Genomic DNA, 23,674 nt, shown 5'->3' with positions numbered 1-23,674 from the left:
GATACTACAGGGTTCCAGATTCCCATAAATTTCTTTACAAAAAACCCTGCTGCAGACCCAGAAACTATATCTCTGGGTCCTAAAGGGGTCAAGGCTTCCACTGCAAAAAACCCTACCCCCTCAGACAGGGATTCAAGGGCACTGGACAGATGGGGGAAAAAGATTTATACTTCTGCTACCTTGGCTTGTAAGAGCTTTAAATTGTCAGTTTCATATGCTTAAATATCAGCAATACTTAATGTCACTGCTTAAACAGAAAATGTTGACAAATTCTGAATGTGCAGAAAACAAAGAAATGCAGGATTTATTGCATGCAGCTGAACAAGTGGCAAAGCATACTTTGCAATGTGGTTTTGACTCTCTGGAGGCCTCCTGCAGGGCCGCTCTTACGGGTACTGTCATTAGGAGGCATGCTTGGTTAAAGGAACAGAATCTGCCTGATCATGTTAAAGCAAAATTATTAGATGCTCCACTACAGCATGATACTTTGTTTGGTGTTAAAGCAGAAGAGGTGTTGAAGAAAATGGAGGACAAAATGAAATCTATGCAGACAGTTAAGGATTTCTTACAGGTACAGCCACCCAGATTTAGCAGGAACTGGCCTTCAAAGAATTGGTCCTTTCCACTGTCAGACAGGCCACAAAGAGGCAGATACAGATGCCCCAGAGGCAAATCCCAGTCCCAAGGCTCATACAGGTCTAAACAATGGGGTACTTCTACCTCCAAAAGCGGAGAAGACAAATCTCAGCCATACAGGAAATGGTCCCAATAACTTTCCTCTGCCAGCACCAAGCACTTATCTTTTGGCAGCCCCCTTAGGGGGAAAACTAGCACTTTTTTTACAAAATTGGCACATGATCACCAAGGACAAATGGGTCTTGAATATAGTGTCACAGGGCTACAGGCTCCATTTTCACACCCTGCCAAGGTCAAAAGGTACGCCAGACCTGCCACACAATCAATAGGCAGAGGCACAAAAACAAGTTTCATCTCTCATGGACATGAGAGCTATTCAGCGAGTGCCACAGCAAGAGCAGGGACAAGGATTTTACTCAAGACTTTTCTTGGTACCCAGAAAGGACAAAGCCTGGAGACCAATACTCGACCTGTCTACTCTAAACACATTTCTGGACATTCCAAAATTCAAAATGTTCACTCTGCAACAACCTCTGCCCATGCTGGGCAAGAAGGCTTGGCTTGTAACATTGGACCTAAAAGAGGCATACCTGCATGTCCCAAACAGACAGACTTGCAGAAGATACCTCAGATTCATAGCTGGCTCAATGCACTACCAATTCTCTGCACTGCCCTTTGGCTTATCTACTGCGCCCAGGGTCTTCACAAAATGCCTGTCACCAGTAATTGCATTTTGCAGACAAAGAGGAATTCAGATATATCCTTACTTGGACGACTGCCATATTCAAGCAGAGAACAAGGACATTCTACTAAAGCATCTGGCGTTTGTAAAAAGATTACTAATTTGCCTAGGGTACACAGTAAACGAAAAGAAATCAAAACTAGTACCCTCTCAAGAGATAATATTCCTGGGTGCAAGCTTAAATACAACTGCCCAGATGGCTTATCTCACACCAGACAAACAAAGGCAACTGACTTCTTACTTCAAAATGCTGGCAACAAAGACCCAGTTATCTGCAAGAAAAATTCTTCAGCGTTTGGGTTTTATGGCATCCAGCATTCTGCTAATTCCATGTGCAAGACTGCATATGAGGAAACTACAGTGGTATCTAAAAAGTGTTTGGACTCAACATTGCCACAGCCTGGAAACATTAATTACCCTCATTCCCTGCCTGCAACAGGAGTTTTGATGGTGGGCACAGGCCTGTCACCACAACAAGGGACAGCCATTCACTTTACCCACAGCCAGGCAGACATTAACAACAAATGCATCAGACTATGCCTGGGGGGCACACATGGCAGGAAAATGTATTCAGGGCACATGGTCCACAAGCCAAATGCATCTTCATGTCAATCAAAAAGAGATGCTAGCTGTTCAAAATGCCCTGACAGCCTTCAAGGATCTGCTTCATCCAGGACAACTGCTGATAAAGACGGACAATACTACAGTCATGTGGTACATAAACAAGCAGGGAGGCACACATTCCTATCCCCTCTGCTGAATAGCCATGACTTTGTGGGACACAGCATTGACTTACCAAGTACACCTGCAAACACAATTCCTGCCAGGAAGGATAAATACTCTGGCAGACAAACTAAGCAGAAACCTCACGGATCCCCACAACTGGAAACTGGATCCACAAGTCTTCAGCATGATAACAAAGAAATGGGGATGCCCAGACATAGATCTATTTGCCTCCCTTCACAACTGCCAACTACAGAGATTCTGCACAAGGACTTATCACAAGCAAGCATGGAAAGTGGATGCTGTATCATTCAGCTGGAAAACCCTAACAGTATATGCCTTTCCTCCTTTGCCTCTCCTCCCCAAGGTACTCCTAAAGGTCAGACAAGAGAAGCCAAAAATGATTCTGATTGTCCCAGACTGGCCCCGCCAGCACTGGTACCCAGTCCTAAAAAGCTTGTCTCAAGGCCCAGCCTGGACATTACCTCTAATTCCTCACTTACTGACCCAATGAAACAATCTGATCCTGCACAGCCAACTCAGGGCCCTAAATCTGGCAGCATGGCGGATAATGTAGCCATTCATAACACACCTCTCTCTAAAGCAGTGATGGATGTTATTTTGGAGGCCAGGAGGCCCAGTACCAGAAAATCTTATGCAGAAAAATGGAAGAGATTCTGTGCTTGGAACCAGACACAAGGAATTGACACGTTTGTACCAAATATTCCTCAGATTTTACAATACCTAACTGAGATGCTGGACAAAGTCCTATCCTTTTCATCAATTAAAATCCATGCCTCTGCCATTTCAGCTCATTACAATACGGAACCACCTATTTTTTCTCATCCATTGCTAAGGCAGTACCTCAGAGGGGCCAAAAACATAAGACCTCCAAGGAGAGCACCAATACCTGCATGGGACCTCAGTTATGTCTTGGAAAAATTTACACTGCCTCCTTTTGAGCCAGCCAGTACAGCTGAGATAAAGTTCTTATCATGGAAAACAGCTCTGCTCCTAGCAATAACTCTGCAAGACGAGTATCAGAGTTACAGGCACTCATGGCTGTGGAACCTTTTATCATTTTCCATCCAGACAGGGTTTCTCTGAGGACAAACCTGACATTTATGCCTAAGGTAGTGTCCAGCGTGGCCCTTAACCAAACCATTCATTTGCCTACTTTTTATCCAAACCCACAGAATAAGGGTGAGAGACTCCTGCATTCTTTGGACATACACAGACAGCTACGCTTCTACTTGGACAGAACTAAAGTTTTCAGAAAGACTGAGCAACTCTTAGTGGCATATGCCGCAGGATCACAAGGAAATGCTATCTCAAAGCAGACTATTTCAAAATGGATAGGCCACTGCATTCATTTCTGCTATTCACAACATGGCAAATCAGTGCCTAAGGGCATTAGGCCACATTCAACCAGAGCAGCAGCCACGTCAGCAGCCTTTCTCAGAGGAGTACCAACCAAAGACATTTTAGAGGCTGCAACTTGGAGTTCAGTGCACACTTTTACAAGGCACTACCACTTACCTCTCTACTCTAAATCCAGAGCAGGCTTTGCCACTGCAGTTCTGCAGAGCCTTATAGCCTCTTCTAACCCTGTTTAGACCCAAAGTGTAATGACTGCAACAGTGAAACACGATGAACATAGTACAGTTGTGTACCTACCATAAATGTAGATGTTCGAGTGTATTCACTGTTGCAGTCCAGGTTACCCACCCACCATCCCCCTTTTCTTTGCTGGGACTTATCTGTACTTCTCTATTCTATACAACCTATGTGGTGTATTTGCTTGTAGATGAAGGAAATGTTTACTTTAGTGCATTCATACTTATTGGCATTATTTTAGCCTACCCTTTTGGGGGCACCTGACATCTGGGACAAGAAAAACTGAAGAAAATGGCATCGGCTGCATCTTTTATACCCCTGGCATACTGACGTCAGGAAAGAGGTGACAGCAACCGACGCCGGACCTAGACTTTGGAATTCAGGCCGACTGCGGGTAGCGTGCCAGCAGGATAACCCAAGTGTAATGACTGCAACAGTAAATACACTCAAACATCTACATTTATGGTAGGTACACAGCTGTACTTTCTATAACAATATAACAGCAGCTATGAATGAAAAATTGTGCTGTGATGTGATTTATATAAATTTAACTTCAGCAGTTGACAGTGTCATAAACAAAACACTGACCAGTGAATTAGTACAACTAGGTATTGATGTACTCTGGGTAAGATGGATAGCTACATGGCTTACAAATAGGACATGGCATGTATCCTACAGCAACTGGACAGGTGAAATCCTTGGTTATAGTCAGGGTGTCCCACAGGGCTCTGTCCTAGGCCCTTACTTGTTTAGATTGTATCTTTCAGACCTAACTTTCTCATTTGAGGTGTTCTACAGTCTATATGCAGATGACCTGCAATTGGGTAAACTGATTATAGATAAGGCAGGTCTGTAAAATATAACTTGACTAAATTGACCATTTGGGCACAGGAGAATAATATGCTGATAAATACTTCAAAAACTAAGCATATGAGATCTGGGAGACATAAATTGAAAGGTGAATATTTAATACAGCATACAGTGATTGAAACTGTAGACTCATTTAAGGACCTGGTTATATGGGTAGATTCAGCAATAAGTTTTTCTAATCATATCAACCAATTGGTTAATGATAGTTATAGAGCTATAGGTTGTATAAAAAGATTTATAATGTCTAGGAAATCAAAAATGATGATGTTCATAGGTTGGTATTAGGCTATCGGCCCTAGGGCCTGTACAAGCCTAGCCATAACAAGTCCCTGGCTATTTCTTCCCAAAGTATTTACTTCCCTGGATCCCTGTCTAGCAGGGTGACTGACATGATCCCTAGGGTGAATTTCCCATCTCCCATCCAATCATCAAGGTTCCTCTTGAAGAGGGCCAAAGAGGCACTCTGCTTGACATGTATGGGCAGTCTAGTCCAAAGTCTGGGGAGTCTCTGGGTCAGGAACCTATCCCTCCAGCATGTTTAGTTCATTGTGATGACAAGGTTTAGATCCCCGGAGCATGCGTCTCTGACTGATTGGGATTTCTTTAAGTGTAGCATGTCCAACAGATCTGGGTTTGACATGGCCTTGTATGTTAAGCAGAGATGTGACAGAGTATAGGTGGAATTTTTTTAGATGGACAGCATAGGGCATCTGCTTTAGGCCTGTGATTCTTTTAGTGAGGTATTTCTGTGGCCTTTCCAGTTGTTGCAGATGTCTTGAGAGGTACATACCAAATGGGGTGTTGTATTCTATAATGGGTCTAATGAGGGATGAGTACAGTGGGACAATTGACCTCCTTTTTTCTGGATGAAAAGCCCATAGTGATGAGGTGTGCCACATAGAAGGATTTCCTGACTGTTGTGACGATGTGGTTATCGAAGGTGAGACCACTGTCCACCTGTGTCCCTAAGTCTCATCACACTTTCGGTGTTTAGTGTACTGCCACCTATGTGGTAATTCACGGGTACATGTTTTTTCCCCAAAGGGGATAACTATACATTCCTAGGCATTGAGCTTGAGCCCATGGCTCTGGCACCAAACATCTGTTTCTGTAAGGCCCTTTTGTCGAATATTCACATCATTTGGAGATTCAGTAATGGCTCCCAGTTTGCAGTCCTCTGCGAACTTTGTTAGCCAGAGTCCCTTAGTGTTGGCCTGTACTTCAGAGAAGTAGATGCCAAACAAGAGTGGTCCCAGGACTGAACCCTGAGGTACTCCACTTGTCACTTGTCTGTTGCTGGATTTGGAGTCGGCTACTTTTACAGTGTGGGTTCTGTCAGTAAGCCAGTTGGCAACCCATCGGGCGACTTGGGGATTAATGGCCAGCTTAGTATGTTTATCTAAGATTCCAGAGTGGGGGATGGTGTCGAAGGCCTTGGCGAGGTCCAGATTGGCTGTATGGGCCACCTTACCCTTGTCCACTGCTCTGGAGACTGATTCGAAGAAGTCGTTCAGGAGACCAGATCTGCCCTTCACAAACCCAAACTGTGTGGGGTCCAGTGTTTGAAGGTTGCCAATATCTTTGTTTATAAGTTCCATGGCCTTGCAGATCAGGCTCGTCATACTGATGGGGCGGTAGTTCCTGGGATCCAAGGTGAATCCCCCCTTGTGGAGTGGGATAACTGTGGCTGTGCGCCTCTCTGGGCACAAAGCCTGAGGTAAGGCTATGATTAAACATGACACTTAGGTGAGGTGCCAGTTCATTTTGTAGTTAATGTAGTACACAGCCTGGGATGTTGTCTGCTCCCATGTTTGCTGTATTCTTAGCTTTGGAGGGTGAGTTTTCTTACCTGTGTGGCCGTTATTACTGGAATTTGGCAATCTTTTGGTATTGAGATGGGCCGTTTAGGGAGTGAGAGGGGGGTGAAGTTTGCACTGAATCGATCTGCTAGGATATTGGCAATATCCTTGGGATTAGTATATTTAATGCCATTCTGTTGTAGCTCAGAGCAGATCTGAGCATTGCCATTTAGATTCTTGACATAGCTATAGAATGCCTTGTGGTTATCTTTGGAATCTCTGGCAATTTTATTTTTGTTGTTAGTTACATTAGACCCAAACTTGAGTATGGAATAACAGTATGGAAACCCTGTTAGAAAACAAGCATAAGTAAACTAGAAAGAGTACATTGGAAATTTACCAAAGGCATCCATGGATGTGAAAATGTGAAAGACTAAAATATCTGAACTTGTACAGTGTTTCTTATAGATATCGAAGGGGAGATTTGTTTCAAGTTTATAGGGCATTTAGAGACGATTACCTCTGGGAATGTTTGGGGATATCAAAAAGTACTAGAGACTCCTAAGACAATCTGTGTAGAAGATAGTATAGGAATAAGAAGTGTACTAATTGGTTCTCTGACGGAGTAGCTGGTGCATGGAACAGACGACCAAATTACATTAAAGCAAGTACTAGTATAGATATTTTTAAGAACAGGCTGGGCACTTATTAAGGGAACAGGTGGTTTGGTATATTGACAAGCTAGAAGTGCATTAATGCCTGTGCTTGAAATATTTGTATATATGTATTGACATTTTTTTCTTCCTTTCACGAATTCTCCCATCCCCTTATGTCTGACTAACTTAATGTTGAGCCAGTAGCTTGAAATATAAAGAGCAAATAGCAATGGGCATTCTTTTCCCTAGTCTTATTCTGTACCTCATATTCTTTTGCCATTTACTTATATCTTATCTGTTGATCCTCTATATATTTCTCGTAGTAAATCAGTATATTCCTGATCGGATCCCATTTTAAACGTCTCCCTTAAGTGTGACCACTGTACTGAATGCTATCTCTTCGAGTCCCAGTAATACTAAGCCCATATTCCCTCCATTTCATTTAGTGTCAAGTGTGTTTAAGATATTAAATGTGTGTTGACCTTGTACAAATCCACACTGATCCTCATTAGTAATCCTAGGGAATATCCTAGCCTGTCTATTTGCCAAAATTGCCACAAATATTTTGTAGTTGTGTCCTAAAATTGTAATAGACTTGTATAAACCTTGGATTGCATGGATTTCTAAAAAGGACTGTTATTGTTTTATGTCCGGAATTTGGGAATTTTCTTTTCCATAAAATGTTATTAAAGAAAACAAGCTATTTGAGGATCATCTGTTTTGCTTCTTTCCAAAGTTTCTCAGTGAACTCATTCCTTCCTGTGGTCTTCCCAGATGCTCTGCGAGCACGTGATTCTCTGCCTTATCTAATGTAATAGGACACAGAAAGCATTATTTTCTTTCTGTTTTAATCTGCGCATGTTTAATCCCTCTAAATAAACAGAATAAAGTTGGAGCAGATTGCAGATTTAAGTCCATTAGTAATCCCCCATTATCAGACCTATCTTATTCCTGTCTTTAGTAACTTTCACAGTATTTAAATTTGCCATTTTAGAAAAGACTTCTCTCAGTTTTCATCTGTCTAAATTTACATGCTGAGATTTTTTTTTGTTGCTGCTTGGGAGAGCTGTCATACTACCATCTTTGGAGCAGTGTTTGCTTAATTAATAAGTCTCTTGTAATCGTCCCTTCCATTCTCTCTCTAGTTTTCTAGTTCTTGTTCCTCTGTTGAATTGTTTTCCTTCCCTTTTCTGGAGATCTTTCAAGCTAGCCTAATCCTTCCCCCTGCTTTTTTTTTTCTCTCTCCATTCCCATTTTTCAAACTCTTGAATTATTTTCCTTAATTCCTACTTACAAAATTCAAAGATGGGATACTTTAAATTGCCTCTCTCGCAGATCTCTTTCAATGTTATCCAGGCATCTCCTGCATTTTCTTTTGTAATTTCACCCAGAATATACTCAAACTCCAGTGCCTCCCCCTCTGAATAATTCCAGGTCTTGCCACTTCTATTTCCATCATAACATGATCAGAAATTAATATAGGGGGAATAATTATTTTTATTACCTCTTCATGTTCCCTTATAATGTATCCAATCTAGCTTGTGTCCCATATTGCCCCTACTTGTATGTAAATCTTATTTTTTGCGGGAGAGTTTCCCTTGCATCATCAGGCCACAAAGTTTCATGATATTCTGCAATAGTTTAGCCTCTACTAGCTTTTGTCTCCTGGAACCCCATGCACGTCCTCCTTTGATACCAAATTCCCCTTCTGCTGTTAATAACCCAGTTCCAGAAGTTAACCAATGTTACCTCTACAGGGGACCCCAGGTCTAATAAGAATGAACACTCCCCTTCTTCTACCTTCTGTTTTATCCACACTGTATCCTTCCCTAAACCCTCCCCCTGACAATTCTTTATGTTCTAGTTTGAATAAATGCATTTCCTGTAAGATAACATCTGCCTTACGGCTATTCAGGCACTCCAAAACCCTCTGTGGTTTGTTTTGCTTTTTTCATTCAACTCATTTACATTCCAAGTTATGAGTTTTAACATCCTTTCTGATTCACTTTCAATCCTACATCATGTTCTTCAGTAAAAAAATACTTCTCTGCATTGCCCATTCAGAAACATTGCACTAAGTGGAACTGCATGCAGTTATCAAATTCAAATTTTCTTGTGTTTAACAAATAATTTATCTACCCAGTTGGTAACTGTAGAAAAAATAACCCAAACAGACAGTAACCTTTCTTCTCTCCATAAAAAATGAGCCAGAGCTCCTTTCTAGTATATTCATCTATAGGTCAAAAGCTTTTCTTTTGTGTTGGCCCCCTTTTCCAGTCCTGAGGGAAAAACAGTTGCCCTTTCTCGCTTCCACCATAATATCAAGTTATAGTATGAAAAGCCTGCACTTGTCCTTTACTTTTGCACACCATTATAAAGTTGTTGCATCATCGCCCCTCTCCCTCAGGGTTACTCTTTGTATATAATGCAACCATTCTCCGTTTGAAAATAAGGCGGACGTATATTTCAACTTGCCTTACATATACCATTTCTGCCTGTTGTCCAATTAAACGGTTTCTCTTTTGTGGTCCAGAACCCCATCTGTGGTCAGCAGCCGTACAACTACCGTATTGAAACAGTAATGTTCATGATGTACATATTTCCTGAAAACACCACTGCTTATTTTTTCTTTTCCTGACTTCATTGTTGCTGTTGCACAGGCAATGAAGCTCCTGACACTCCTTCATTTCACCTCTCCCACACCACCAAAGGTCATTTTAGGTTGCCACCTGCCTTTAATAATAATTAGTAATACATTTTAAAAATGATGAAAAAGGATACATAGTCTTTTACCTGTTCATAAATACCATTTCATGCAAAACAATGTCTTCACTGATGTCAGTACAGGCGACAGTATTTTATGTTGTAATCATGAAAGTAGTACCTCCCATTTCATGCCTAAAACTCCCCTCCTATTCCTTCCTTTCTTACAAGTTAAGGGGGAATGAACATTAAAGTTTTTGACATGGAACCATATAACAAATGATCTGCATTAAGCAGAACACAGAATATGCAGCAGTAACACAGCCACCTCATAAGTGAAGTTGGGCAGTTATTAAATGCAATTGAAAGTCCTGCTGCTTCTACTTCCCCAAGTATATCCTGCTGACGGAGGATGGTCTCATCAAGAAGAGTTAGAAGCTCTTCCCTCATTCTCCTAGTATTATTCACTTTCATTTGGCCTTCTTGTATTTTGTAATGGAATACTGGCAAAGGCGCAACAGACCAGCATTCTTTACTAGACCCTTAATTCTGGGGTTTTGGTACTAAATCATGCTGTAGACACTTACCTCCCACGCCATGCTGTCCGAACTGCTTGAATTTCTTAACCTCTTCCTTGGCAACATCAGAGTTCAAAAAGTCTTTATTCCACTGGGGAATTGTACTTTTAAAATGGCTGCATACAACAGATGAAGTCTTAGCTGCAGCTGCCTACATGCACAAAATAATGGCATGAACTTGTTCCTTCTTGGTTGTGCACCTAAAGGGTAATCCTGATTAATAAGCACTCTTGCTCCCAGCTGCAAAACTTTTCCCTTTTTCCACAGCTCCAAAAATGTTTTCTGTTTCAGCAGCGATGTTTGCAGTTTTATTATAATGGGTGTCTGAAATCTAGCCTACAACCCAGCAGGAATATATACCCTATGTGTGGTGTTTAAAATGATCTGTTCTGAGGTATTCAAGTCCACTGACTTAACTGAGCTGCCATGAAGCCCTTAGTCTTTTGCCTTCTAGACTTTCAGGGATATTCACAAAATAAAGATTCTCGCTCCTTTCCCTGTCTTCCATTTCAGTGAGCTTTTCTCTCTCTTAGTTCTTTTTGGGAGGCTTCAAGATCAGCTAGTCTGACAGTATGTTCTCCTTCCTTTTTTATTTCCACAATATCATCTGATTGTGTAGATAAAATCATTCTCACTGCTGCAGTAGGCTTTGGCTATCTGGCTTGTATCCTGTCCAAGATACAACTGGCCAACTTCAAAAAGCTCATGCTCTCTCCCATACCTGTGCTTTGATTGCTGAATGGCTTGCCCCTTGGAGTGAACTCAGCTGTCAAGAGTGTAGACTTCCGTTTTTGCCACATCAAGGGGAAAGCAGATCTGAGGCTTCGTTTCTGGCAGATAAGTCACCACAGAGGAACTCTTTCAAATAGAAAATATTGCCTTTTTAAATAATTTGATGTATTTTTTTTTTATTTTCTGAAGAATATCAGCAATTTTATTAATATCAGAAGTTTAAGAGAAAGCAATATATGTGTGTGTGTGTGTGTGTGTGTGTGTGTGTGTGTGTGTGTGTGTGTGTGTGTGTGTATATATATATATATATATATATATATATATATATATATATATGTATGTATGTATATGTGTATATATATATATATATATATATATATATATCAGAAGTTTCTTGTCAGAAACTGCTACTTTTAGAAAGGGCTGTTTTATGTGAAAAGTGTACTGCTTAACACATTGTTCAAGACTGGCATAATAGGAGAAATGGGTGTAACAAGAGGTAAATCCATTTGCAGCGTATGATGATATCACCTCAGTTTAGGGGGAAATGAAGTTAAAGGATTCAAAGATTGGGAAGAATTTTTAAGTACTTAAAACAGCATTTTTGGTGCTTGTGCATATTTCATGACAATTTAACGTAATTATTTACTGTCTGAAATGCATCAGCGGTGGTTCAGCAATAATGTTGTTGCCTCACAGCAAGAGGTTCTCCCGTTCCATTCTCGGCTGGAGTGCGGGGAGTGCCTTCTGTGTGGAGTCTGCACGTCCTCCTCACGGTTTGGTGGGCGTTCTAAAGACATGCGTAAATGGGCGTGCCTTCGCTGAAGGTTGAACGTCAAGCTGGCACCTCGGCGTTCATGAAAATCTACTGCCAATCATTAGCGGACCAGAGTTCTGCTGTGGCTACCCCTAACAGGGAAAAGCGGAAAGACAACAACATTTACTGTCTGAAATGTTTTGCTTGAAGTTGCTGTAACTAAAGGATCAGGAAGCATATTTCTGGCTATAAATGTATTTTGTGCTTATGTACACTTTGTGACAACTTATTTTCATTTCTCGCTTTTTCCCAGTGCACCCTCTTTGAAAGGGACTTTGGAGTTCTGACAGGGTTTTTGTGTACTGCTTGTGCTTTTACTATTGAATTTTGAAGGACTGTGTAGGGAAGTGTTAGTGTATGCATTGTTTGTGGACATGTTTGACAACAACTTCTGACCGACTCTTGCAGCAGAACTCACAGGCAGTTAAGCTTCTTTCTCAGCTGCAGCACAGATACTTCTAGTGGTTCTGCTGTTTCTTCACCTGCTGTACCTAAAAGGGCAAAACAGAATAGGAGCCCTTGTTTACACTACTAGCTCATACTGTGCCTCAGTTGTTGGTATGCTACTCTTCAGTGACCATTTGTTGTTCTTCAGACCACTCACTGGTTTCTCCTGGTTCCTCTGGTGCAGTCCCTTCTGCCAATGTGGATGGAAGGCTAGCCACGTCCTTTGCAGCGGTTCCAGTGTCCAAACAGTGCACTGAGAGAAGCATCTTCTTTGGGTCTGTGAGTTTCTCCAGGAGGTTCTTCTCTGAGGGCTCAGAGGAAGAGACCTCTTGGCCAGGATGAAGTTTCATCTCTTAGTCTCCTTCCTAGGATGTCCATAGAAAAAAGAAACAAAGGGTTAGATATTGCTCATCCAAAGACATTTTGTCCGTTCATAAGATTAATTTTTTTTTAACCTTGGCCAGGAGTTTATTGCTGACTTTGTTTTGGTGAGCAGACATTCTTACCAGAAGACTAACTAGGTCAATATTTTACTGAGGAAAATGTCAGAAGATTCTGACATAGAGATTGGGCTTTTTCTTTGTCTAATTTTTAACCTCAAGACTCTTCATAGAAAAGTTTGTCCTGTCCCACTCCATTAGAGGAGATTTCCTTTTCTAAGACTAGCTCCAGGATGAATGATTTATTTTTGTGGGAACAAGTGAATGTTTCCCGTAAAGTGAGGTAAAATACAACACAAATGAATTTACCTTTTGCTACACCCGTTTCTCCTATTATACCACCCTTGAGGAATGTGTTAAATGCTAACCCTGACCTGTAGCCTTCAGTCCACAAAAAAGGCAACACTTACTAATACTAAGCCTTCTTCTGCGAACAAGAAGGTAAGGTAGTAGACAGATTTCATAAGAGATTTTTTTTTATCCAGTTTATTCTGTCAGATGTTAACTTGTGAAATTGTTCTGCCACACTTTCTTCAGAGGTATAGGTACTGTCTGAATCTACACTTTCTGTTTTGTCTCTGGTATCTAATCCTGCTTTGACGACTATGTATGTATATGTATTGATTTGTGCAGATACTGTGTCCAGGGCCACTACTACTGCTACTGTTTTGAAAAGATGTGCTTGTGTATGTCCTGAAAAGTTTTCTGATTAGGTAAAGCATGAGATTTTAAAATCTACTTTAGGCAAGGGTGTTTCATTTTTCTGTGCTACTACTCACATTGTCAAACAGTTTGATGACAGAGGGAAAGTAATTCAGAAAGTTACTAAGATTTTTTCAAGCCCCATATTATAGATTTTATCGTTTTTTTTTTTTTTTTTTTTAAGACAAAAAATAACCAATGCATTTTTCTGACAAACAGGTAACAAGAGAATGCAGGAGGGGAACAATAAAAAACTGGGATCAGAAAACAAGATAGACTACATGCCTTCAGAATGAATACGGCAGCATTTCTTCCCCATTCCCCTCCTGTTCCTACATATGTAAAGCTGTCCTGTAGACTGGCTCTGTCTTTTCCTATGGCAACAGATTGTTTCAGACTCTTGTGTAATAATACTGGTTCAGGAGGGTACAGTTAGTACTGGATACACATACCTCCCTTTAGGAGAATCCCCCCACCCTGCGGACCAAGCAGAGTTTTTTTTTCCTCAGGTTCTTCAACACATGTATGCCCTAGGACTCATGCTGTCATTTCCTCTAGACCAAATAGAGGAAATCTTTTTCTCAAGAATGTTTCCTGGAGACCAGCTCCAAATCTTTACTTTCTCAGCTGGTTTGTGAAAGTAGCAAAATTCGATACGTTGACCTTGTAGAGTCTTCTATTACCAGTTACTTCTCTTCTGAGCTTTATGTTACCATTAGACCTAAAAGATGCTCATCACATTCCTGCTGCCACAGTCTTCAGAAAATTCCTCAGATTCTGTGTCTGGGTCACATTATCAGTTCTCTGCATTATGCTTTGGGTTAGTTACTGCTCCTAAGACATTTACAAAGGAATAGCTCTTTGAAGATTGCAAGTGATTCACGTTTCCTTATTTAGAGAACCTGCTGATCTTGGCAGTCTTTTGTCAGATGTCAGGAGTCCTTAACATGTTTCTTTTCTCCTTACCAAGTTGGTTTTCCAAATAAATGTTCAAAGGTCTTCCTTGACTGCATCACGCAGGACTGTGCTTTTATATTGCCCTCTAGATGAGTCTCTTCAAAGGCATTTCTAACACAGGAAAAGGTGAAATTGTGTCTGGAATCTTTTCTGACCTTCTCTAATCAATCTAAAACTTCAGCCAAAAAAATAAATTAGGATTCTAAGGTTCATGGCTTCTATGATTTTCATGACTGCTTTTGCCAGGTTATACATAAAAATAATAGTTCAATTATTTTTAAAAACCTTCAGATAGACACAATATTCTCATCTGGGATTTTGAGATTCCAGTTTTGGGTTTTATTGAGAACTGCATTGGTGGAGACAGTAATAAACCTCATTTCTAGTCTGGGGAGCAGTTTGTATGGGGATAAAGGTTTGAGGCCTGTGGGACAGTTCAGAAAGATTAAAGCATGTAAATGTCAAGAGATGTTAGCTGTGATCCATGCTGTAGAATGTCTTCATGACCTGTGGCCTCCGGGACAATTACAGGTGATTACAGACTATACTACAGTGATGTGGCATGTGGTCTAACCCCCCTATACAGGCTGGCTACAGTGGCTTGGGATTTAGCTTTGCAGCATTGTATAACCTTCCAAACATCTTACATTCTGTCAGAGTAAAATGTAGTGGCAGCCAAGCAGATCAGGACCAGGACAGACCCTCACACATGGAAATTGAATGAGATATTCTTCCAGGAATGGATCCAGTTATGTAGATCACCTCAAACAGATCTGTTCTCCTCCTTTCAAACCAGACAAATAAGTAAATTCTGCACCAGGACCCTTTGCAGCCAGACCTTGAAAACATTTTCATTCCCATGGTCGGAATATTCCTATATAAAGTTCCACCATTTACACTGATACCCAGGGTCATTCTGAAGATTCATAAGGACTCTGCAGAAATTTTTATTGTGGTGACTTCCTTGTGACCCAGGCAACATTGGATGTTCTTTTATTCTCATGTTGCAGTATTCATAACAGTAGGGAGTTGCTGCCTGCAGCGCCACCATCCAGCCAGTATGCCAAAGTCTTTGTAGCAGGAGGGTATGTGTGATGTCCCCTACCAGGGCCGTAAGACCACGTTTGGTATAAAAGTGACTTCTGCATGTACCCTCATCAGAATTTTTCTGCCGCAGTGAACATTGGAATCCCGTTTGCCAGTTCCACAAGCAGATTGCGTTTCTTCAGATGACCAAATACAATTTTAATTCAAGACTAGACCGATTCTTCGACCGATGCAGATAAGTGCCCTGTTGGGTTTTTTCCTTACTTTGATTACAGTCTAGACTTGCATGTCAGCTAGAAAGGGAAACTGTGCTTGTGGGAGACAGATTCCTGATAAGGACATGCATGAGAAGTGCGTATTTTCCTTAGGCGAGGCCCACGACCATACGTCCTACCCTATTTGTAAATCGTTCATTCCCAAAACTCTCCGAAGATGCTTAGCGGCACTGAAGTTGTATTTAGAGAATCAAAGGCTACGTTGCTTAGCGCTCGGTATGGAAGGAGGATTAGGCCCATCTGCCGAGCCGCCGAGGAAGGCCAAGAAATTCAAGCCAGAATCCCAAGCTATGCCTCTGACATCCGAGCAGGTTCTAGAGGCACTTGAAAGCCCGGAATCCACTCATATGACTGTTACCAAAGCAGGCCCGGGAACCTTAATGAAAGCTGTGATGCCGGAAACCACATATACGTCTGCTGAGTCAATTCAGCCATCAGAGTCTGATAGCAGAGAGGAACCACGACTCACACAGTCGGAAGGCCCTGCTCCTCCTATTCCTACTAAACAGACATCCACTACTATGCTTCTCCACCGACAACTCCCTTGAAAAGGAAACAAAAAACTTAGCACCCTGAACCTCAACCGGTGTGTAGTTGGAAGTGTTCTCTCAGTCTATTTAAGGCGTTTCAAACCCTACAGACACAACAGCTTCCTCCCTACTCTCTCACCTCAACCACCCTTACATGTATCTGAGGAAGACTACTCCGCTTCTGAGGAATCCTTTTCTTATGAAACCCAAGTAGACTCCCCTAAGGATTTCATTACCCCAGAGGAGGAAGATTCTATTTCTCCTGAATCCCCAGGAGAAGAATTTACCTTTGGGGACACTATCTCCCTCATGAAATAACATTTCAAGTGGCAGTCTTCAGAGGTCTCTGACTCCAAGAAAAGATATTTTGACCTTTTGCAAATGGAACAACCATCTCCTTCTACCGTACCACCCTTACTACCTGCCTTTCAGGATGCCTTTCTGGCTGCTTCTCAGTCTCCTGACTCACAACCTCCAGCAGCTAAACGACCAGACCAATTCTATAAGGTCCCCCAGGATACCCTGTTTCTATTTAGAAACCCACCAGCAAATGTTTCTGCAGACAAAACTTCAAGGCAGTTACCTTCTGCTGCCCTTTAACCAACAGATAAAGACAGCAAATTTATGGACAGACTGGGGAAAAAGGTATATACCTCCTCTGCTCTGGCCATTAGGGCCTTGAACTACCAAACACACATGGCTAGGTATGTTTTAGATACCATTTCCAAAGCCTCTACCCTTCTGTCTGAGGTACAGGATTCTCCTATAAAAGCTCAAGTGAATTCCCTTCTCTCCATAGATTCCCAAGTGACCAGGCACTCCATTAAGTGCAGTTATGATGCTGTGGAAGCCTCATCTAAATCAGCTGCTTCAGGATCAGTACTAAGACGATATTCCTGGGTAAGGCTTCAACCTCTCCCCATGGATGTTCAGACAAAATTACTGGATGCACCCTTGGCATAAGGCCCTTTTTGGACAGGCTTCTGCTGAGCTTCTTAAATCCCTTCAAGAAAATGGAAATGAATTACAGAACCTCAAACATCTTTTGGTATCCTCTATTCCTGGATACCACAGGAATTACCCACAGAAGTCCTCCTTTGTTAGAAAGGCAGTCTTTTCATTCAGCCCCTCGATCAAAAGGGACGTAGACAGCCCAGGAAAAGTTCTACTCCCAGATTTCCCACCAGCTTCTCCACTACATCCTTTCGGAGTCAGTCTGGCCAATCCAGACCACCTCCACTGTGACTCACCCCCTTGCATCCAGAAACACCCTTATCCTTTTGTCTCACCCTATCCCTATCCTCCTAGCGGAGAATTACAGCAGAACAATGGATCCTGTCTATCATCCAGAGAGGATATTTCATGAACTGGTGGATGCTCCCACCTTTCCAAGGTATTCCTCAACCACCAAGAGACCAAATCCACCTATTCTCACCCATCATTCACAAACTCCTAACCTAGGGCACCATAGAACAGGTGCCCAAACCACAAAGAAACACAAGTTTTTACTCCGGGATGTTTCTTGTACCAAGAAAAGACGGTCCTAGGAGACCAATCCTAGACTTGTCCTTCCTAAACCTCTTCCTCGACGTTCCCAGCTTCAAAATGATAACCTTACCCCTTCTGTTACCACTGTTTCCCCTCATAGGCATTCATGGTAGCCCTAGACTTGAAGGATGCTTATCTCCACATTCCTATCCATCCAAATTATAGGAAATTTCTCAGATTTGCAATAGGCTCCTGTCATTTTTAATTCTCTGCTTTGCCTTTTGGTCTCTCACTGCCCCTCGAGTGTTTACAAAGTGCCTATCCCCCTTCATTGCTCACTGCAGGACACAGGGTATACAGATATACCCATACCTAGATGACCTGCTCATCCTTCATCAAGACTACCAGTTTCTACTACTTCACCTACAACAGGTGTCTTCCATCCAAACTCAATTGGAGTTCACCCTAAATCGAGAAAAATCACACCTTGACCCCCCCCCCTCACAGTATTTGTTTTTCTTGTGATGCAGAATCAGAACAAACTGCATGAAAGCCTTCATCCCAGACCGAAGGATCCAGGACCTGTGCATATACTTCATTTAGATCCTTACCCAATCTTCCTTGACAGCTTGGGAATTCCTGAAAATGCTAGGCCACATGGCATCCCTCATACCCATGTTACCTCTGGCAAGACTCCACATGCACAAAATCCAGTGGGTCTTAAAACCTATGGAGCCAACACTCCCAACTCATGGACTGTTCCTGTTCCTGTGCTTAAAAAAGGAAATCCAGTGGTGGGTCTCAGCACTGCAGCTCAACCTAGGAATCCACCTTCAAGTCCCAGCCCCACAACAACAGATCTCCACAGATGCTTCAGACCTTGATTGGGGTGCAGTGCTATTAACAAACCAACAGAAATTCACATTTCAAGGCAAATGGTCCACTCAAAGGCAGAAGGACCACACCAACATCAAGGAAATGAGGGCATTGCTATCAGCCCTTCTAACATTCAAACCCACTGTCCTGCCTGGAACCCTGAAAGTAATCACAGACAATATGACTGTCCTGTGGTACATCAGCAAGCAAGGGGGAACCAGGTCCTACCCACTATGCAGCTTGGCCATTCAGATATGGAACTTATCCACTTCCCTTCAGGTCTACCTGATAGCAATGTATATCCCCTTCAGGTCTACCTGATAGCAATGTATATCCCCTCAACAGAGAATGTTATGTCAGACACACTTTGCAGAACCTCGGCTCCCTCTCACAAATGGATGGTTCAGAGAGAGGTTTTCCTGGACCTGATACACAGATGGGGTATTCCACAAGCAGACCTCTTTGCCTCCCTACAGAACAAGCAGATGCACGCCCACAAGCTTGAAAAGTGGACGCATTCTCCTTTTCATGGGAGAGAATGGACCTTTATGCCTTCCCTCCTTTCACACGAATTCAAAAAGTTCTCCTGAAAATTCAGAAGGACAAACCCAAAATCCTACTGGTGACCCCCTTTTGGCCAAGACCGCATTGGATCCCCATCCTACACTTACTAGCCAAGGGCAGTCGCCACAGGTTACCTCACCAATTAGACCTAATCACACAGGACAAGGGATCCCTACTCCACCCACAGGTGAACAATCTGAAATTGACCTTATGGGTGATGAGAGTCTAATCCCTTACAGACCCCTAATTTCCAAGAACGTACTCAATGTTCTGCAGGAGGCCAGAAAACATAGTACTAGGAGAAACTATGTAATAAAGTGGCACAGATTCTCCAAGTGGTGTCAAAGGAGTAACCAGGACCCTCTTACTACTCCGATACCAAGGCTCCTATCCTATTTGTGTGAGCTACTTCACTCAGGACTAACCTATTCTTCAGTCAAAGTCCACTTGTCTGCCCATTTCACCCATTCTGGCATCAAGACTAGAAGTCAAACTTTTTCTGAAAGAAGTTCTCCACATCAGACCCCCCCCCCCCCAGGAGAGACGTTCTCCCTCCTTAGGACCTAAATTTAATTTTAGAAAAAACTAACCGTATCCCCTTTTGAACCAGCTCACTCAGTTTCCCTGAAGCTGTGAACCCTGAAAACAGTTTTGCTAGTGGCCCTTACCTCTGCCAGGAGAGTCTCAGAGATACAAGCCCTTGTGGCCACCTCTCCTTACCTTGTTTTCCACAAGGACAGAGTGGCTCTCTGGACTAACCCTTCCTTCATGCCCAAGGTAGTTAATGAACTTTCATTAAATCAAACCATTAACCTACCAGTTTTCTACCCTCGTCCACAAAACGCTTCAGAAATTACCCTACATTCCCTGGATGTACACAGACAACTCAGATATTACTTAGACAAAACTAAGTCTATTAGGAAATCTGACCAATTATTCATTTCCTTCCATCCCAGAGACCTAGGGAAGGCTATCTCAAAACAGACCATTTCCTCATGCATCTCCAAATCTATTTCCTTGTGCTACTCCCATCAATGGAAATCCTTGCAAGGTCATGTTAAACCTCACTCTATTACTTAGACAAAACTAAGTCTATTAGGAAATCTGACCAATTATTCATTTCCTTCCATCCCAGAGACCTAGGGAAGGCTATCTCAAAACAGACCATTTCCTCATGAATCTCCAAATCTATTTCCTTGTGCTACTCCCATCAATGGAAATCCTTGCAAGGTCATGTTAAACCTCACTCTACCAGGGCAGCTGCCTCCTCTGCTGCCTTTTACAAAAGGCATGGACTCCACCTCCATTTTAGAATCAGGCACTCTGACCTTGAAATACACCTCCACCAAGCACTGCAAGCTGGACATGGCATCTCGAGCAAGAGCAGGCTTTGCCAGGACAATCCTCCAGGGCCTAGTTGATCACTGAAACCTTTTCTCCACCCAGGTTCATACTTAAAGCTCTGGTACTCGCCCTAGTGTTATGAATACTGCAACATGAGAATAGAAGGACTTAGAATAGTTGTGCAAGAACTTACCATAACCTTAGATGTCCTTTTTCTTCCATATTGCAGTATTCAGTCCCACCCAACTACCCACTGTTTCTTACTGATCACAACTCCATGAACTACCTGGGGGCACATAGTCATCATCTTTCCCAGTCTCAACTCTCCTCTCACAGCCAACCTACTCCCTGGGCCTGCCTACATGTAACTCTAAGGGTCTCCTACTAGGACCATCCTTGATAATCCACATGAGCACTACTGTATGCGGCAAAACAATTCTGATGAGGGTATGTGCAGACATCACTTTTATAGCTAACATCGGTTTATGGACCTACTAGGGGATGTCACACATACCCTCCTGCTACAAAGACTTGGGTATACTGGCTGGACTGTGGCGGTACATGCAGCAACTCCCTACTGTTATGAATACTGCAACATGGAAGAGAAGGACATCTAAGGTTATAGTAAGTTCTTACACAACTGTTTTTCTCCCTTCTTATGAAATTGGCTAGGCACAATTATCCCAATCTTCTTCAAGAGATTGGATCTACTCACACAAGACAGGGTAGTTTGGTACATGCCAATCTCAAAACAACTTCAACTGACTGCCTGGATGATTCCGTTCTAATACCCTTTAAGCACCTTTCTCATGAAGATTTGCAGCAGGTACTACAGAATGCAAGAAGTCCTCTTCTGCTAGGAGATATTATGTTAATCAGTGGAGAAGATTTTCTAGTTGGCGTCTTACCTATAACCAGGGCTGTATCTGGGATAATTGCCACTGGTCTCAAACATTGGTGAGTTATTATCCTATAGCCTATTTACTGCTTTGATAAGGGTAAATATCAACCATTTCAGCATGTGGATCCTTCTCCATTTCAGACATTGCTCAATCTGCTCTACAAAGAGGCTTTTTTCTGTTGTAATGTAAGGTCACCTGTTATTAAGGCGAGGCTTGACTTTCCCAGCAAAAAGTAAAGATACCAGTTATTTTGGTCTATATTTAAGCAAGCTATTCTGGCTGTTTTTTTTTGTATAACTGGTTTATTACTCTGGTATTTGCAAGAGAGTATCAGTGTTGTAACTGTTAGCAGTGGGTGGGATAACCCTTTTGCTTTTGCATGCATACAGGGTTATCTGTGGAAGAATCATCTATATATGCCCTTACTACTTTCAGAATTTACCTTGATTCAAACCATCCTTTCTTTATTAAAAAAAAAAAATGAATTACTGGGGAGAACAGATTCTCTGTACAGCCTTGCATTTTTGTACAGAAGCAACTGTAGTATTCTCTTGTCAGTACAAAGTCCCAAGTCCTTTAGGAAAGCTTTATATAACTGTAGAATCCCTAATATGGGACTGGAAAAAGACATCCTATATCAAGTCAGACAGTTCATTTGGTTGTTCCTTTCTCCATCGTGTACAATTGTGCAGTCGCCCAATTTAATTTTTTTCACTTCTGATAATTTTTTTCTTAGGATTTCGCATCACTGTCTTGATATAATTGGTTGGTGCAATTTTGTCTAGGGACTATAATCAAAATTCCTGCAGCAGAAAATGTTTCTTTTTATAGTTTTATTTCTTCTCAGACTGAGAAGATCCTGAGTACAACCTTCAAGTTTTACGCCATGCATGAAGTTCTTACATGAATGCTGCTGTTGGTCATCTAAAAGGGAGGATGAGGAGAGGGGCACATGAATTTGCATGTTCTGACCATGGAAATGCTTAGAGCATTAGAAATCCAGAAGGTGTTAAATGGGATCATGATCATAAATTGTAGTTATTCAAAGCCTTAATGTTCCTGGGGTACTGTACACAACAAAACTTGTCCATGGTGGAACAGGTGCTTGTATGCCTGTTGTGGGTTACAAAATGTGTAATCGATGTCTAGGCTGGATAGATGACAACAGTGTCCTGGGGCATGTGAACTGCAACTTGCAATTGTGGTGTTTATGATGTTAGTAAATACAGCTGGGGAATCAGTAACTCAAGGTATTCACTTACTACAAGACATACATTTTTTTGTCTAATGTTTATGATAACTGATTTAGAGCAATGTGAGAAAGCTAAAAGTGATAACTGTTATTGGATGTTCGATTTGAATGCATAGTACTGTTCAGGGATGTATTTTAAGTTCATGGAATTTGTTTTTTGTGCAGAGGCTCAGTTTTAATAAAAAAAAAACGTGTATTAATATAATGATCTTTTTTAGTTTACAGCCTTCCCTGTTTGTAATCCCATTCCTCACACCACTTTCATATCCAAGTAAAGAGACGCAATAGCTGTCCAACATGACAACGACCAAGTAGCAGTTGGGCATTTTTCCACTGCTTCCTAGTACCTTGTAAATCCACCTCAAGTGCAGTGTTCCATAATGGCTAGATTGCATGGAGGCTTGTATACACGCACTGACCAAGATGATTGCTAGAAAAGATTGCAAGGTCTCTGCTTACCTGGTCATTAGCAGGGAACAGCCTTGCATTGGTTAAGATCAGACACAAGTACATATTAAGTCTAACAAAAAAAAAAAAATATATATATATATATATATATATATATATATATATATATATATATATGCACATATGCAAGATCAAAAATTCGAAGACCAAAATATCGAAACCTCAAAGTAATGAAAATGGGAATTTGCCCTTTCTCCATAGTTGTGCGGTGTTGGAGTCGATGTGTATAATTAGCAGGGGGTGTGAGGAGGCTTGCCCTCCTGCATTAAAATGTTTTCAGTATTTTGAGTTTTTGAAATTTTGGTATTTTCAGTCTTTTGAAGTTTCGATCTTATGACATAGACCCTATATGTATGTTGTGTGTGTATAATAATAATATATATATATATATATATATATATATATATATATATATATACACACACATACACAAAATACATATAGATGTATGTATGTGTATGTGTGTATATATATATATATATATATATATATATATATATATATATATA

At 41.5% G+C, this 23,674-nt stretch overlaps 1 protein-coding gene across 1 annotated transcript in view; it reads left to right on the top strand.

Annotated features, from left to right (window-relative positions):
- RNGTT (RNA guanylyltransferase and 5'-phosphatase) overlaps window positions 1-23,674 on the top strand; it is a 2,413,358-nt gene that overhangs the window by 98,817 nt on the left and 2,290,867 nt on the right. The window lies entirely within an intron of this gene.

This window comes from Protopterus annectens, chromosome 1.part0 (genome assembly GCF_019279795.1).
Source record: "Protopterus annectens isolate FY-2018-M chromosome 1.part0, PAN1.0, whole genome shotgun sequence".
Taxonomy (NCBI): Eukaryota; Metazoa; Chordata; order Ceratodontiformes; family Protopteridae; genus Protopterus; species Protopterus annectens.
Note: the sequence above shows the minus strand (reverse complement) of the source record. Positions and strands in the feature narration are given on the sequence as shown.